A 16,657-nucleotide genomic window follows, 5' to 3' on the forward strand; every position below is an offset into this window, starting at 1 on the left:
TTGCGGTGTTGCTATTTATGTCAAAGAATCAGTTCAGTTCAAGCTTCAATTAAACGAAGTTTGTGATGGAAACTGGTTCTTAGGCATTGCAGTTGTACGTGGCATGAAGATGGGTTATTATGGTGTTTTATATCACTCTCCCAGTGCAAGTGACCAGCGCTTTATTGAGATTTTGGAATACTGGTTTGAGTCATTTATAGATCCTAGTAAATTAAATGTAATTGCTGGTGATTTTAATATCAATTGGTGTGACGATTCCAATTCGAATCATTTGAAACGTTTAGCGGATTTTTTCAATTTAAAACAAAAAGTAAATTCTTATACGCGTATTTCCCAGCACAGTAGAACTTTGATTGATCATGTGTATACAAATTTTGATTCTGTAACTAGCGAAACGAGTAATGATTTAAAAGTAACCGATCATGAAACGCTAGTCATTAACGTTACCGACAATAATAGTAATGATAGTAATTTAATTAAAATGAAGTGCTGGAGAAAATACTCTAAACAAGCAATTTCGGGTCTTGTCGAAAGAAACGTAGATTTTCAAGAAAATTCCGGTAATATAGATGAAAGATCAGCTGTTCTCACAAACGTTTTGAAATCCTGTACCAATCAATTAATAGAACAGAAGTTAGTAACTTTGCATAATTCTAACAGCTGGTATAATTTAGATCTTTTGCGCCTGAAACGTAAAAGAGATAAATTGTATAAAAAGTTTCAAAGAACTAATAATGAAAATCATTGGAATAGGTATCAGGTAGCGCGGAACAAATATTCGCAATCTTTGACACGTACACGATGCGAGTATATTCAGAGGAAAATTTATCAGCATCAAAACAACAGCAAAGAGTTATGGAAAATATTGAAATCATTATTAAAGCCTAGTAGTTGCAAGCCGCGGTCCATAACTTTTAATGGCACATTAGAACAGTCAGAACAAGAAATTGCATCTAAATTCAACGATTATTTCGTCAATAGTGTCTTATCCATTAACCGATCTATCGAGTTAGTGGATGAGCCTGATGAAATAAAACAGCCGATAAATATTAACTGTCGATTTGATTGTTTTCACCCTATTACTTTTGAAGAACTTAAAAACATTTGCTTTTCTTTAGGTAAAACGGCTGGAGTTGATAATGTTAATGCTAGAGTTATTCAAGATTGCTTTCATGTCATAGGACACAACTTGCTGGACCTTATAAATGAATCGTTACAAACTGGGCACGTGCCGCATGTTTGGAAGGAATCACTAGTGATTCAATACAAAAAGTTGCTGGAACGATTAAAGCCGAAGAGTTTCGTCCCATCAACATGTTGCACACATTAGAGAAAATTTTAGAACTTGTAGTTAAAGGCCAGCTAATTACATATTTGAATAGTAATAACTTGTTAATACCGGAACAATCAGGTTACAGAGAAGGTCATTCCTGTGAAACTGCATTGAACTTGGTATTATCTAAATGGAAAGAAAATATGGAGCGTAAAGATACTATTCTAGCTGTGTTTTGGATCTCAAACGCGCTTTTGAGACAATATCTCGGCCCTTATTGTTGAAAACTGTTAAGCGCTTTGGAATTTCGGGTTCTACATACAAATGGTTTGAAAGCTATTTGTCTGACAGATCCCAACGGACTGCTTTCAATGATTATGTGTCGTGTCCCGTGGAGAATGACCTTGGTGTACCACAGGGAAGTGTATTAGGGCCCTTTTGTTCATTATGTACATTAATGACATGCGACGGGTCTTACGTTATTGTGATATTAATTTGTTTGCTGATGATACTGTAATATTCATTGCAGCTCAAAATCTGGAGGAAGCGATTGAACACTTGAATGAAGATCTGCATTCTTTAAGTAGATGGTTGAAGTACAAACAGTTAAAATTGAATATTAGTAAAACAAAGTATATGGTTATTTCGCGAAATCGTTCAATTGATAATGTCTCTGTGAAAATTGATGACGAGACTCTTGATCGCGTACGGGAAATTAAATATCTTGGCGTGATTATTGATGATAAATTGAAATTTGACCAACATATTGACAATGTCATCAAGAAAATAGCCAAGAAGTATGGAATCCTATGTCGACTGAAAAACGAATTAAATACAGCTAGTAAAATACAGTTGTACAAATCAATCATCTCTCCTCACTTGGACTTTTGCCCTTCCATTTTGTTTTAGCAAATCAAACACAAATATCGAGATTGCAGCGTTTGCAGAATAAGATTATGCGTTTGATTTTAAGATGTAACAGATTCACTTCCTCAACTTTTTTGTTGGATGCATTGCAGTGGCTCTCGGTGAAGCAAAGAATTGTGTATTTAACAATGGTGTTCATTTTTAAGTAGTAAATGGTTTGCTGCCTCGATATTTGTGTGATCGAATTGAAAGACGAAGTGACATTCATAGATATAACACTAGAAACGCGGAAGATGTAAGAACACCTAACTTTTTGCATGGAGCTTCACAAAATTCTTTGTTTTTTAAAGGTATCAATGATTTCAATTCGATGCCTACACATATCAAACGTGCAACGACATTATCACAATTCAAGAGACTTTGTGTTTCACACGTAAAAGCTGTATTTTAAGCAGCTACTTAGTTGACTTTTTAAAAATCATTAATTATTGTATCTTGACGAAGTTTGACCTACGGATATTTTGTTTGGACAATTGTGTTTTTTCAATTATTGAGGCACTAATAAACTATTTTGTTCGCCTCGATGATGATGATGGATTTTATATTTATTGACGTAATTGTAATTTGACCTTTTTCTTGTGTAGTCTACAAAAGTTTGAGTCTCGCGCGCGTAAAGCAGATATGAATGATTTTTAAATTTGTGTACAGACTTACGCTTTTTCAGCTGTTTCAATGATTCTGCGGATTAGTAATAGGCTATCTAGTAGAGTTTGGTTTCCGCGGTTGATACCGAAACTTTTGATATCGACGGAGCGGTAACACAAGTTTTGATTTTGTTGACAACGAAATAGTTTATTAGATTATTATTGATGCTTTGAGTGGCTAACGTTACTTGTAATTACATGAAACGCGATTCTTGGTGGAACTTTTGAAATCTGTGCGAGAGGTATCACAAGTTTTGCATTTTTATGCACTCGAAGCATCACTACTGATACTTATGAGAATCTGTAGATGAAATAAACAGTTTTTTACATTTAATATTTTTGCTGGATAGTAATGGAAAGTTAAGAAATTTATATCTGTGATGGTAATCAGATCGTTTTTGTTTTGTTTTGCAAATCTGATTAAATTGTTGAAAAATTAAATTCAATTAATTATCTTAAAGATAAATCGTCTAGCTCAAACCTTTGTAGGGGTATGTGGCGGGACCATCATCATCATCAAAAACGGGGGAGACAGTCTCCAGGGAATGCGTTCCCTGGGGGCCGCTCCAAAACGCGGAGGGTTACTACCCCGAACAAGGGTAGTGGGACTGGGAAGCTGAACCCCGGCCAGGTACTTCCAAAACCGTGGAAGAAAGGATCGAGAATGGTCCGTCCACCCAGGAAAGACGGTAGTAAGAAGTCGAAGAGCTCGTCACGGCATTGCGGCGACAGTTTGAAGTGGAGACGCCCACCACATCCGTTCGGCTACGGAAAGGTCCGGCAGGGACACATGTAGCATTGGTTCGGCTATCTGCAGCGGACGCCTCCAAGGTAGTCAAGTTAGGGAGCGTCAAGGTGGGATGGTCGGTTTGCCCTGTGGGCATTAGACTGGCCCAGGAAACAAAAAGTTGTCTAATTCCACGGGGCACCCCCCAGGATTGCGTCTTTGGGTGAGAAAATCAATCTCTGAAAATTTCAGCTTAATCGCTTGTTGCATAAGCTGGCGCATTTGATTTGAAGTTTTTATGGGGATTTCAGCCAAAATGTATAGGAAAATACACCTCCGTCACTCATTCGATCTGGAAATTGGTTCTGATTGCTCGATTGACCTCAGAATTGCAAAAACGGCAGTTGGTATGTTACAGAAAAATTTCACAGAACATTGTATGATGATTAAATGAACTTTTATATAGGTTTCGGCTGATGCGATTCGATCAAAAAACCCAAAAATACACAAATCAGCTCCTAATAAATCAGCCGAAAATTATATAAAACTTCATTTAATCATCATGCAATGTTCTGTGAAATTGTTCTGTAGCATACCAACTGCCGTTTTTGCAATTCTGAGGTCAATCGAGCAATCAGAACCAATTTCCAGATCGAATGAGTGACGGAGGTGTATTTTCCTATACATGTTGGCTGAAATCCCCATACAAACTTCAAATCAAATGCGCCAGCTTATGCAACAAGCGATTGAGCTGAAATTTTCAGAGATTGATTTTCTCACCCAAAGACACAATTCTGGGGGGTGCCCCGTGGAATTCGACAACATTTTTTTCTCCCCATAGTAATCTGGGCCAGTCTAGTGGGCATATACGAACAACCCGAAGTTTGCTTCAAGTGCCTGGAACCGTGGCACAAGCAATGGGACTGCAAAGGCCCTGACAGAAGCAATCTCTGCCGACGCTGCGGATTAGAGGGACATAAGTCACAATGCTGCACGAACCCTCCCAATTGTTTGATTTGTTCCAGCAAACATGCCCGGCGTTTAAGCGTGTTACAAAACCACAGTGCAGGTAAGATGGACACACAGACTGATACCGGAGATAGGCACGTGGGTCAAGAGACTCCATGGGAAAATCACTTTCCAACTGACCTAGGTCCTTACAGACCATGGTTGCTTCAGACAGTATCTACACCGGTTCGGACACTCAGCTTCGCCCGAGTGTACGGCGTGCGCAGGTTTAGAGGAAACCACGGAACACGTGTTGTTCGTGTGCCCACGTTTTCGCACAATGCGTGACCACATGCTTGCCACATGTGGTCTGGACACTACCCCGGACAACCTAGTTCGGAGGATGTGTAAAGATGAATATGGCTGGAACGCCGTTTTATCGGCTATCGTCCAAATAGTCTAGGAGCTACACAGAAGGTGGCGCGTGGACTCGCGGAATGGCTAGTTCAGGTGCAAATAAGAGGTGGTCCAAGGGTTCGGATCCGGCTTCATGGGTCATACCGGTGCCCTGTGGTCGAGCTCGATCCTTTTATCGAACAAGTGGCCGCACGAAAAACAACATGGTGTCGTCGCTTTCGCGGCGTCGGTCAACCGGGCGGGTTCCGAGCCCGAGGACGGAAAGGGGCCCTCGTGAAGGCTGGGGCAGGCGTAGGGACCGCGTCGGCAAGTCGTTGTGTGGCGAATAGGCCCTATCACAGAGAGGTCAATTTGGAGTGCACGCGGAATAATCATTCTTGATACCAGCCGTGCAGAAGAAACCCTTCGACCCTTCCCATCTTCCGAGGACATAGGGCGTGGTAAGGCCACCTGGAAACCCGGCAATGCGCTGGCACGATACCATGGTGTTCTTCTAAAAAAGCGAGGAACGATGTTCGATGCTGCAAGGACACGCAGCTAACCTCGAGGGTACGTCGTGCATTGGTTCCTCTTTGAAGCATTACTTTCTGGTTGTACCGAAGGGACTATGGGCTTGGCGGCAATGGAAACGGTTTAGCGGGTCGGGGATGTAGTCCTCTCTCCCATGACAATCCAGGATGTCTGTTGAGCAGATTCCCCCTCGATTGCTTAGGAAGAAAAAAAAGATCGCGCATACGGAAACAGCACCATCCAATCATCATTAAACTACATTATTGAAAAGCATGTTGAAATGCTCAAATATGGTGCGTAGGAATAATAAACTAATAAATTTTATGTATACGGTGTGCCAGCCATAATTTTAAATAGTTGAGTTGAAGAATTTTAGAATAAATTGCTTAGTTATCACTAGGGGATGAAAAAACAAAATATTGCTTATATTACCGCGAATCACAAGGGCAGGTATAGACCTATTGGATATCCGTTCATAACAACTGGAAAATTGTAAAAAAAAAAACAAAATTAAATTGTTGTCAATGAATCAAGTTTTTAATCGAGATGAAGTTCACCAGGTTTGGTTTAATGTTGCATGAAACAGAAGGTCAGCTGTTTTCGAGAAAAAACAGGTCAAAAAGCTTATTCTTGAGAAATCATTAAAAATTGAAGCCATCGGCAAACATTGTGTGAGTTTTTTTAGCGTCGCGGGCAGGGTAACAAAGCATAGCTTATATTGCTACATACGTGTATTCAAGTCACAGACAAATGGACGCAACAGTGATTTTCTAAAATGATCATAAAAGCAATATTAGCTCCTGATGTTATAATGTCAATGAGTATAGAACTTCTTAAACTGCCAAAGGGAGGAAGAACAGATTCAAATAGCGTCATATTGTCACATCAACGGAATTTAATTTCAATTTTTCTATGTTTCATTGAGATATTTTTTATAACAATAAAAGGTATTAATGCAAGGAGTTATTCAACAAACTATTCATCCAATACGTTATGGTTAATTCGCTTCAATTGTGAAGTAATGTCAATTTTGTTGAGGGTCGCCTGTACGCTACAACGCTACAACCCCCGGTGATCAGGTTCCGGGAGCACGGTCCCCGCACGTCACTAATTATCTTACGCTGGACCGAACCTGAACCAAGAGTTAGTAGCTTCCATTGAGTTCTCGCCCGGTGAATCGGAAAGGTAGGTACGTGAAGTCGGGCTGTAAGGGAAAGTGGGCTACTCGTTCAAGGGAACGATATTCCGGACGCTCTCGAGGATCGAAAATCGGAAGTCTTCCATCCGGCCGTCACTCCCTTCTCACCTTTAATTCGGCCATTTTGCGCACGAGCTCACACCGCCATCTTGTGGAGCATCGGCACCCCGCCGGAATTCTGTCTTCGCTACAAAAATCCTGCCCAGGTACCACACGTACGTGGAAACATTATAATCATGGCCCTAATGGTTTCCTATATAAAGACTAAGCCCATTTGGTATGTCGTCCAATCCGAATGAACTCGTTTGGTAATAAAAAATGTTGAATACGAAGATCTGAAGGCCAATAGATTTTATTTAAGCCATTCCGTTTTAGAACACACTGTTCTCATACGTTCTCAAGTAATTTTGTTGGTAGATTTTTTTTCAGACTTCTATTCCTCTGCAATAAGTAAGTAAGGGATAATAAGTGAGTAAGAGAAATAAGGGATAAGCAGAGCGAGTTTGGTTTTTCGTTGGTTTGGCAAGTGGTTTGGAATATTCAGCCAGCAACCGTTCGATGTCTCAAGAAAGTCACTTAAGCCACTAATGATGGATGGATGATTTTCGCCAGTGAGATTTGATGTGTATAAGCAGAGATCCCATAGAAGCTACTAGTATTCATCAACCGCTGTCTACGTTTGACAGTTAGTGCCTGGTGGTCTCACAACTGGATCTTAAATGCTGAACTCCACCGACGATACCGATAGTGTAAACGTAGGTGGGTTGGCAACATATTACGGAAAAGTAGAGACGAAATACGTAAGCAAGCGCTCTGGATTGGAGTCCGGCAGAACATTGCAGCAAAGGAAGACCTACAGGGTCGTGGTGTGGCGACAAAGTCTAAACCAAGAAATAAAAGAAGTCGATAAGAATCTAAGAGTAGCAATTTTCTACGTTGGTCATATCACAGATAACAGATGTTGAGGCTGGCATCCCATACGTGTGTAAACATCCGCAACCGTTAATTCAAATGTATTTTAAATTGGGACCGCGTTTGGCAATCGATTGGAGATGGCGCAAGGATCATTGTTATTGAAAACGCAGCCCGATTGCGGCTGTCAAATGCATTGGCTGCGTTCGACGGTTGTAATTCAGCTGCATCCTTAGGTACTGCCGCAATCAGTTGAGTAGATGGCAGTAGTGGGCCAACGTATATCAATTCAAAAGTTTACACAGGATTTTCAATAAAATTTGTTCTAGCATCAATGTCTGTTATCTGTGGTCATATGTATCCTAGGAGTGCTCAGAAACCATAAGGGTTAGAATGAGCATGAGCATGAGCATGAGCAGGATGACCATACAATTCGTAGTTGCTACTCCGTGATTGACCAGAACGATCGAAGTTGCACAAGGAACCAATAGATGGAGACTGGAAATGGTTTCACATCATCAATGTGCACAATGCGAGAGTTCTGTTATTCAAAGAGTCAATAACGGCACCGGCCACGTCCTTATGGTCATCGGGGAAGGGAAGGAATATTGGTGTGACATTCGTTGCTACTAGAGACCGAGAACACCTCTGCATCTCCACGAATGTCACAGGAGTTGGACGTTGTTGGTAAGGATGGGTAAGGATTAACGTAACATAGGTCTGGATTCACATTGGTATGTGATATGATCTATGAAACTGTGGGCAATAAACACACAGACACTAATACAACACGGACAGAATTATTAAGATACAGTTTTACTTAGTATAGAAACGAATATTAGCTCATTTCGTGTTCTAGCACTGCTAGAACATATGATAGATATCATACTTTGATTACAGCTTACGCTATGTGAGAAATATAAAGCGGAGAGGAAAAAAAAATCAAATGAAATAATATATGAAACATGTAGAGTAGAGTATTACCAATAACATGTTCCCATATCAATCATACATATTTGTAAAATGAGCGATTTCGTCGCAATATGTGTCGTTTTTTTTATTGAAAAGAAAAAAAGAAAGATAATGGTTTCCATTTAGCCTTGCGAGCAAATGCGTGGGATAACCTTTCCGTAGATTGCAAGTTTGATTGTCGATCCCAGTCTAGCATGTTTTCAGGTGGAAAACATTCTCGACACCCTGGGCATAAATGTATCTTAAATGGCAACCACAATGCATACACTAATAAGTTGAAAAACAGGCCAAGATTTTGTTGAAAACAGTTTGAGCTCCAATTGATTGTTTTTGATGGTGATTGATATGGGTACATGAGATTAATTCATATGGAGCAGTAAACCTATGAACGGTGAGAAATATGAAACCGGAGAGAGATCGCGTAGAAAAAAAGTTATAAATATGTTCCAGTATTCTATTTGGTCTATAATTATTAGCGGTTAAGATAAATGTGTACGTCCATCCTTAAATATTGTAAACTAACCTCGAGTCACCACGAGTACGCTGGCTCCTATCCCTCTCTTACTAACTGAAAAAAATGACATTGATTGTATATATCACAAAGAAATATGGCTCCGTAAAGTGTTATACACGCCTGAGCCTACCAAATAAACGAACTTGGAAAAAAAAATAAATGTGTAATTATTTGACATTGTTGAGTAAAAAATTGACAAAACTCATTCAGCGACATATAGCGATTTAATATTTCTATTGTGTGTATTTGTTGAAGTATATTGACAGCTAATACAAAAATTGATACCTTGAAACATCGAATGATATCAAAATGTATCAATATCTACAACTATCTCAATTCCCAATGACGTGTGTGTTACAGATCTTGCTAATTGTTCCATAAGCACTTCACTGTTCAAAGCCACAGAGAAGATTTCTTTTGATCTAGGGTAAAATGCCCAATAGTGGACCCCCTAGTAGCGAAAGGTTGCTCTTCCTGGCATAAGAAATTGAAATTTTCAAAATATTAATTTTGTGTGATATCTAATATCAAGCTCCGCATTTCCTCTTCACGATACATACATAAAACACTCAAATACTCGACGTTATTCGTTGAAATTAACATTTTAAAGTCTGATTGAATTCGGACCCCCTGGGGGTCCATAACAAGAAATTGCTTCCCTATAATCGACACTTCATTTGATTTTTATGTTCCGTTTCGGGACGTTCTTCTTCCCTATTATGGACCCCCCAAATATTCCTATATTGGACACTCTCGTGTTTATTTTTTATAGAATTGTAAAAAAATCATCTAATTTTACTTTTTATAGCATTTCTAATCCATGTAATCAAATCATAGGACTGTAATGTAGGTTCCTGGAATTTCATAGCAAAATGTTTACATTGTGCTGTAATAATGCAAAAATGGCTGGAGGGTCTACTATTCGGCACATTACCTCAACTGTACCTACGAATCGAAGAATTGAAAGGCTATGGGATCTATTGGCGTGTTGTGAGATAAATACAGCAGAAAAGACTTTAGTTGTGGTAGAAGTAAAAAAAAGTAAACAGAAAGAACACCTCTTTCGATACGCAAAATGATTTTAAGATTTTAGTGGAATGTATTTACTTGTCACAAGAGGAGCCTGCACTACTCCATCCAACTTAGCCAACTCCACCATCCCCACTGCACCATCGACAGATACGCACACCGACCCCAACAGCAAGGCCACCGTCTCGCACTCGACTCGACTTCGTATCTACTTGAAGTCGAGTCAAGCACGAGCAACCGAAGACGGTCCCACCGCCGATGCCGAAACACGCATCCTCCAAAGGTACAATAAAGTAGTGGAACCGAACGGAACAGCACAAGCTCGTCCTATGTCCCCTTTCGATCCCACCACCCTCTTTAAAATAGAGCCTACAAAGGAAAAACAACATGAAACACGCTCACCAAATTAATCTTTCGCTTTGCAGTTCGAAGCCTGCAGGAACAGCACTTTAAATTTGCTAATGCACCATTTGTATATAAAAACTACACACGCGCTTCACGTTCGATCGTAATTAATATCCACGATACCCACTTAACAAATAGAAAAAAACACCATCAATAGAACACTGAATCGGCTGGGTGGCGTAGCCCGAATCACCATCCGCCGAATTTTGCAAAATGCCAAAAACGAGACAAACCGACGCGCAAACAAAATTACGTGCGTTCACAACCATGGCACACTCGGATCTCTCCAAACCATAAGGGTTAGAATTTCGATAAACTCGAATTTTAGGAATAATAAGACAATAAATATACCTTTATGGTGTTAAAGACAAAATATACGAATCCAAAACACCAAACCGTTTGTAGATTTAAAATCTTTAAGCGATTTCACAAGTATATGATTTAATTAAAACCTCACAATAAGTTCTTCATTTAATTTAATTTACATCAAGAATAATTAAAAGTAAATTTGCTTATCTCATCGATATTTTTGTTCAATAGGTTTTAGCTGAATACGTTGTATCCGATGGAAATAGTTTTCATATTGCATACTATTGCATTTGATTATAATTGGCTAATGCATTCAATACTTATGATTTTTTTTTTTAATTATGACAAGCATCGTATCATCACATTTATAAACTGGATCTCATGGAGATTTAATAACTTCAGATTATAGTGCTCAAGCCATGAGTCTGACTAATGCGGACGGTCAGACTTCTTCCGGCGCGACTCCCATCAACTATATAAGCCGACCCAAGAATGCTATCATGTGTAAACCTCTGACACATAGCAATTAGATGGCCGATTGAGTTCTTAATAGGCTGTAAATAGCCGCACATAAGCGGCGACAAATTGATTAATCAGCGGTGGCCCAAACGCTTTTATCCCGGTCGGATCGGGTTGTGTTATAATTCCAGCTTTGACCGCTACAGCTCCATTCGGTCGACGATGCTGCATCCCATCTGCCGACCAACAACATGTTGAGAAAGCCAGGAATTTTCTGCTCAGTCGTCAATTAATTCCAGCAACTTGGTTCTGCTCATCTATCGGCCGCACAAGAGGACACAAGTGGATGTCGAGCGGTCGGTGGTCGTCCACTCCGATCCAGGCCGGGTAAGCGAGACTGATTCTGTTGGCATGCACATCAATTTAATTTCCTTCGGTAGGTGGGTGCTGCTGCACGACTGTTGCAATATCATGGATACTGGGAAAATGGAGAAAATATATACTCTCAAAGAGCACGGCCCATTAATCAATAGGAATCGTTGTTTCATTCAGCCCGAGGAACAGCGAACTCGATAATTGATTCTATTAACCGCCGTCAACAGCAGAGCTAATTATTGTAAAATGCTTTTAATTAAATTCGCATTAATACATGTGATAATAATTAATCATATGGCTGATGTAAGCTGTCGGGTTGCAATTGTGAAGTTAATTTATAATGATATGCTGCTCAGAGCCACCAGTATGGTTATATTCCACAAAGTCAACTATTTGTGAGTTCAATTATCCAGCGATCGATAAAATCATAAAGCACAACAAATACAAATACTTATGAGGAACAAATACAAAGCCTTATGATACTTTTCAATGATACTAGGGTAAAAGTTCCGATAGTCGTGGTTCTTCCTTCTGTTGCGGTATGTAGTAAATTTTTCATAGAACCTTAAGTTAATCGCAGCGACCCAATGCGAGTCAATAGGACTGTTCAGTCATGACACAATAGCTACACATAACAGCTTTGGAATTCCTTTTAGACTATATCTTTCTTGAGAAAATTATTTAGCCTTTTCTTAGTGGAATGTTTTTCCTGTCATAAGAAGAGTTTAGTACAATTTCATTTAATTACATTAACATATACGTATTTCGACCTCAACTGTTAAGTCGTCTTCAGTGTCTCGTACTTGACTCGACTCGAAGAAAACAACCGCAGCTTATGCAAGTAGAAACTTGAAGAGCAGCTCTTGGCGTAGGAATTCTGGCTCGATAAGCTACCTGGATTCGGGAGACATAACAAGAAACTTCTGCCACTTTGTTTCTTTATCCGCGACATTTAGCTTCGTTGTAACCTAACGTCACTGCGTTTGCTCCGTTGATTCCAGAATCTCGCTGTGTCGACAGGCAACGAAAAATTATAGGATTGTGGAACCGCCGATTTATATTGATAGACATCAGATATTCGACAACCGATTGGGAGAGCATCGTGCCGATAGCCGCTACCATAAGCTCTAGTCGTAGAATTGAATGATATCTACGCGTCTCGCGTCTACGAAGGTGTGTAGTTGAGCTGCGTCGAAGCTTGAGAGCGGAAGAATCGAGGTATTTGCGGTAGGACTTGCCATTTTGTCGTCCCAGTGTAAAAGGATTTAGAGGAACAGAAGAAACGGCGCAATTAGTACGATAGGATCGAAAATCGTCATTAAAATCCGTACCTGGGATGGCGACATCCGTTTCATAGGTTGCAGTCGAAACGATTTCAATCAACCATGGTAGTAAAGCCGTCTGCAAATGTACTCCACCATATCCCGAGCACCTTTCCAGCTCCCGTTTCTGGCAAGAGATTCAGGTTCTTCTCCAGAGCGTTGCTAAGATACTTTGGAATTTGCTGGTCACGGATTTCAAATCCTCCCTGTGAGTGAATGAAACTTACCTCCTGGGCAAGTTTGATTGGTTCTTCTTCGTTATTGGCGCTTACGAACATGTTGTCAACATATTGCAGTTTCCTGATTGCCTCAATGGCGGCTGGATATTCCTGCTTGAAGCGCGAGGCGTTCAGGGTCATGTCGTAATTGGCGCTGTCAGGGGAGCAACAGATGGAAAAGACAGGAACTGGTGTTGTTGCCGAAGGCCGGGAAGCCGCCGGGCGACCCATCGGCGCATAGACGCCTTATAGACACGGCGGGCAAGTTGTAACCGTTCGACCGATTTCTCGAGGGCACAGCAAAACTTGGCGGCTTAAGCGCCACTCCCGCGAACGAGAGACCACCAGTTCAATTTTTGTATTTGCCCGACTTGTGCTGACTCTTTCCCTCAGGGGACTCTTTTGAACGGTCGCTGGCTCAAATGCTAAACGGACGCAAAATTCTTTCCCCAGTACTTTGCTACACCCTTTCCCAACTAAACGCCTTGAGCTCGCTCAACCCACGAAAGAGCAAAACGGACGGTCTCGAACCTTTCCTTGAGAATTCAACCGGAAACGAAATGGCTAAACGGTAACTGCAACAGGAGTGGAGTTTCCCAGCACCGTGAAACGTAGCAAACTAAAACTCTAAGCCGAAATTCTCAAGATGGTACAATTGGTATTTATTTCGCTCATTCGGGTTGGACTTTAATTCAGTTCGATACGGAATACGAAATGAGCTAACTTAACATGGCCATGTAAGAAGGAAAAGCTCACGTACCTGCGCAGGTTTTTTCCGATGCAGCGTCTCGATGGTCCGGTGATTGTTTTCCGCCGGGAAGATGGCGGCGTTTGTCCTCCACAACCTGGAACCCGATGGCGGCGTGATGACGTAGCCGCAAGTGCTGCTGTTTGGCGGCAGCGATGGAGGTTTGAGCTCGTGCAACAATGGCCGAATCTAAAGTTGCGGAGGGGAAGCGGCGGCTGGACGGAAGACCTCCGATTTTGAGCCGAGAGCCTGACCTTTCCCTCTAATTGGAAGCCCTCGTTTTCCTACGACCCGGCTTCGCGTACCTTTCCGCTATGACCGTGCGAGGCTAAAAATGGAACTCCCAACTATTGGTTCCAGTCCGGTCCTGCGCACGATAGTTTACGACGTGCGGGGACCGCGCTCTGGCAGGATATCGATCCACGGGGAAAATGGCGTGTATGGATCAAGCCGACGGTTGGTTGACTACCGTCGGGCACTTTCGCTGCTCTAACGAGCGACTTCGCTCCCCTCCGTTTAGCTACCTAAAAGGCGGGCCTTGACGGATGCACAAGCTCTACACTATCCGATTCCCACGGACGGGAAGGGTTCCAAACTTCTACGGTGCTCCCCGGTTCCACTTCTAGTCGAACTCCAGCCCGTACCAAAAAGCGCCTAAGCGCTGGAAAGTCCAACGCGAATTCACTTTAGTAAATTAATATTAAATTTCAAAACAATTTCCAATTACCTTTTGTACGTTTCACTAAACACTATTTAAAATTCTTCGCGAAATGGTCAGACGTACTGACACCCGTAACGCAAACCTTTCGAGCGGAAATTTAAAAAAATTAAAACTTATTAAATGCTCGAAACTCACTCCAGTTTCACTTGGTTTACCTTGCGATCAAAAAGTATTAAACTAAAATAAATGTACTTAGTACAAATTATCTTCAAAGAATTACTAAAGAACCTCGCGAAAAACTTCTGTTCACCAGCCGTTGACTTTGCGAAATGACCGAGCTTAAGTATGGAAACTATAAAGAACCCTTTCTTCAGGTGATATCTTTTGAATTTGAATTTTGCGCCAAAGCAATTACGAATGGCGACAAAGAGTTCGCGCCTTTGGTGAGCCGACAAAAACCGAGCACATGAAATAGTATGGAGTCAAATTCATATTAGAACAAAATTATGGTTATCGCTAGCCGAGACTCAATCCTTATGTCGATTTGCATATCATTTTTATTGCTGGACTGCAGAAATGCCGCGAATACAACGTGCCCACACATCATCTATTCATCGACTTCAAAGCCGCATATGATACAATCGATCGGGACCAGCTATGGCAGCTAATGCACGAACACGGTTTTCCGGATAAACTGACACGGTTGATCAAAGCGACGATGGATCGGGTGATGTGCGTAGTTCGAGTTTCAGGGGCATTCTCGAGTCCCTTCGAAACCCGCAGAGGGTTACGGCAAGGTGATGGTCTTTCGTGTTTGCTATTCAACATCGCTTTGGAAGGGCTAATACGAAGAGCAGGGATTAACACGAGTGGTACAATTTTCAATAAGTCCGTCCAGCTATTTGGTTTCGCCGACGACATAGATATTATGGCACGTAACTTTGAGAAGATGGAGGAAGCCTACATCAGACTGAAGAGGGAAGCTAAGCGGATCGGACTAGTCATCAACACGTCGAAGACGAAGTACATGATAGGAAGAGGTTCAAGAGAAGACAATGTGAGCCACCCACCGCGAGTTTGCATCGGTGGTGACGAAATCGAGGTGGTAGAAGAATTTGTGTACTTGGGCTCACTGGTGACTGCCGAAAATGACACCAGCAGAGAAATTCGGAGACGCATAGTGGCTGGAAATCGTACGTACTTTGGACTCCGCAAGACGCTCCGATCGAATAGAGTTCGCCGCCGTACCAAACTGACAATCTACAAAACGCTAATTAGACCGGTAGTCCTCTACGGACACGAGACCTGGACGATGCTCGTGGAGGACCAACGCGCACTTGGAGTTTTCGAAAGGAAAGTGCTGCGTACCATCTATGGTGGGGTGCAGATGGCGGACGGTACGTGGAGGAGGCGAATGAACCACGAATTGCATCAGCTGTTGGGAGAACCATCCATCGTTCACACCACGAAAATCGGACGACTGCGATGGGCCGGGCACGTAGCCAGAATGTCGGACAGTAACCCGGTGAAAATGGTTCTCGACAACGATCCGACGGGCACAAGAAGGCGAGGTGCGCAGCGGGCAAGGTGGATCGATCAGGTGGAAGATGACTTGCGGACCCTCCGTAGACTGCGTGGTTGGCGACGTGTAGCCATGGACCGAGCCGAATGGAGAAGACTCTTATATACCGCACAGGCCACTTCGGCCTTAGTCTGAATAAATAAAATAATAATATTGCTGGACAAGGTGGAACAAATTAGTACTTCGTTCATTCAAACTGTGCTACCTTATTAATTTATAATTATTTCAAAAATTATTTAAGCAATGATTTTGCTTAAAAAGATAAAAACGTCAAAAAGTTATCGTACTCATTATTCGAATGTACAATTTAAATTAATCTCCACGAGAAAAAAACGTCAAACGTTACAAAGTTGCTAGAGAGGATCATCCACAACAGTCTGACCCCGTACTCAGAGGGTACGAACAGCCTGTCTAGCAACCAGTTCGGTTTTCGCAAGGGTAAGTCCACGTTGGACGTTATTAACTCGGTGGTAAAGACCGCCGAGATAGCGATCCAACAGAAAAGGC

The 16,657-nt window shown here is 41.6% G+C and overlaps 1 long non-coding RNA gene across 1 annotated transcript; it reads right to left on the reverse strand.

Moving 5' to 3' along the window:
• Positions 1 to 14,187: 14,187 nt before the first annotated feature.
• On the reverse strand, positions 14,188 to 14,879 carry LOC134225894 (uncharacterized). Its single transcript, XR_009983347.1, has 3 exons — positions 14,784 to 14,879; positions 14,635 to 14,710; positions 14,188 to 14,568 (listed from the first exon to the last, which is right to left on the reverse strand). It is a non-coding gene; the product is annotated as an uncharacterized LOC134225894 (long non-coding RNA).
• Positions 14,880 to 16,657: the final 1,778 nt, after the last annotated feature.

Source organism: Armigeres subalbatus, chromosome 3, assembly GCF_024139115.2.
Source record: "Armigeres subalbatus isolate Guangzhou_Male chromosome 3, GZ_Asu_2, whole genome shotgun sequence".
NCBI lineage: Eukaryota > Metazoa > Arthropoda > Insecta > Diptera > Culicidae > Armigeres > Armigeres subalbatus.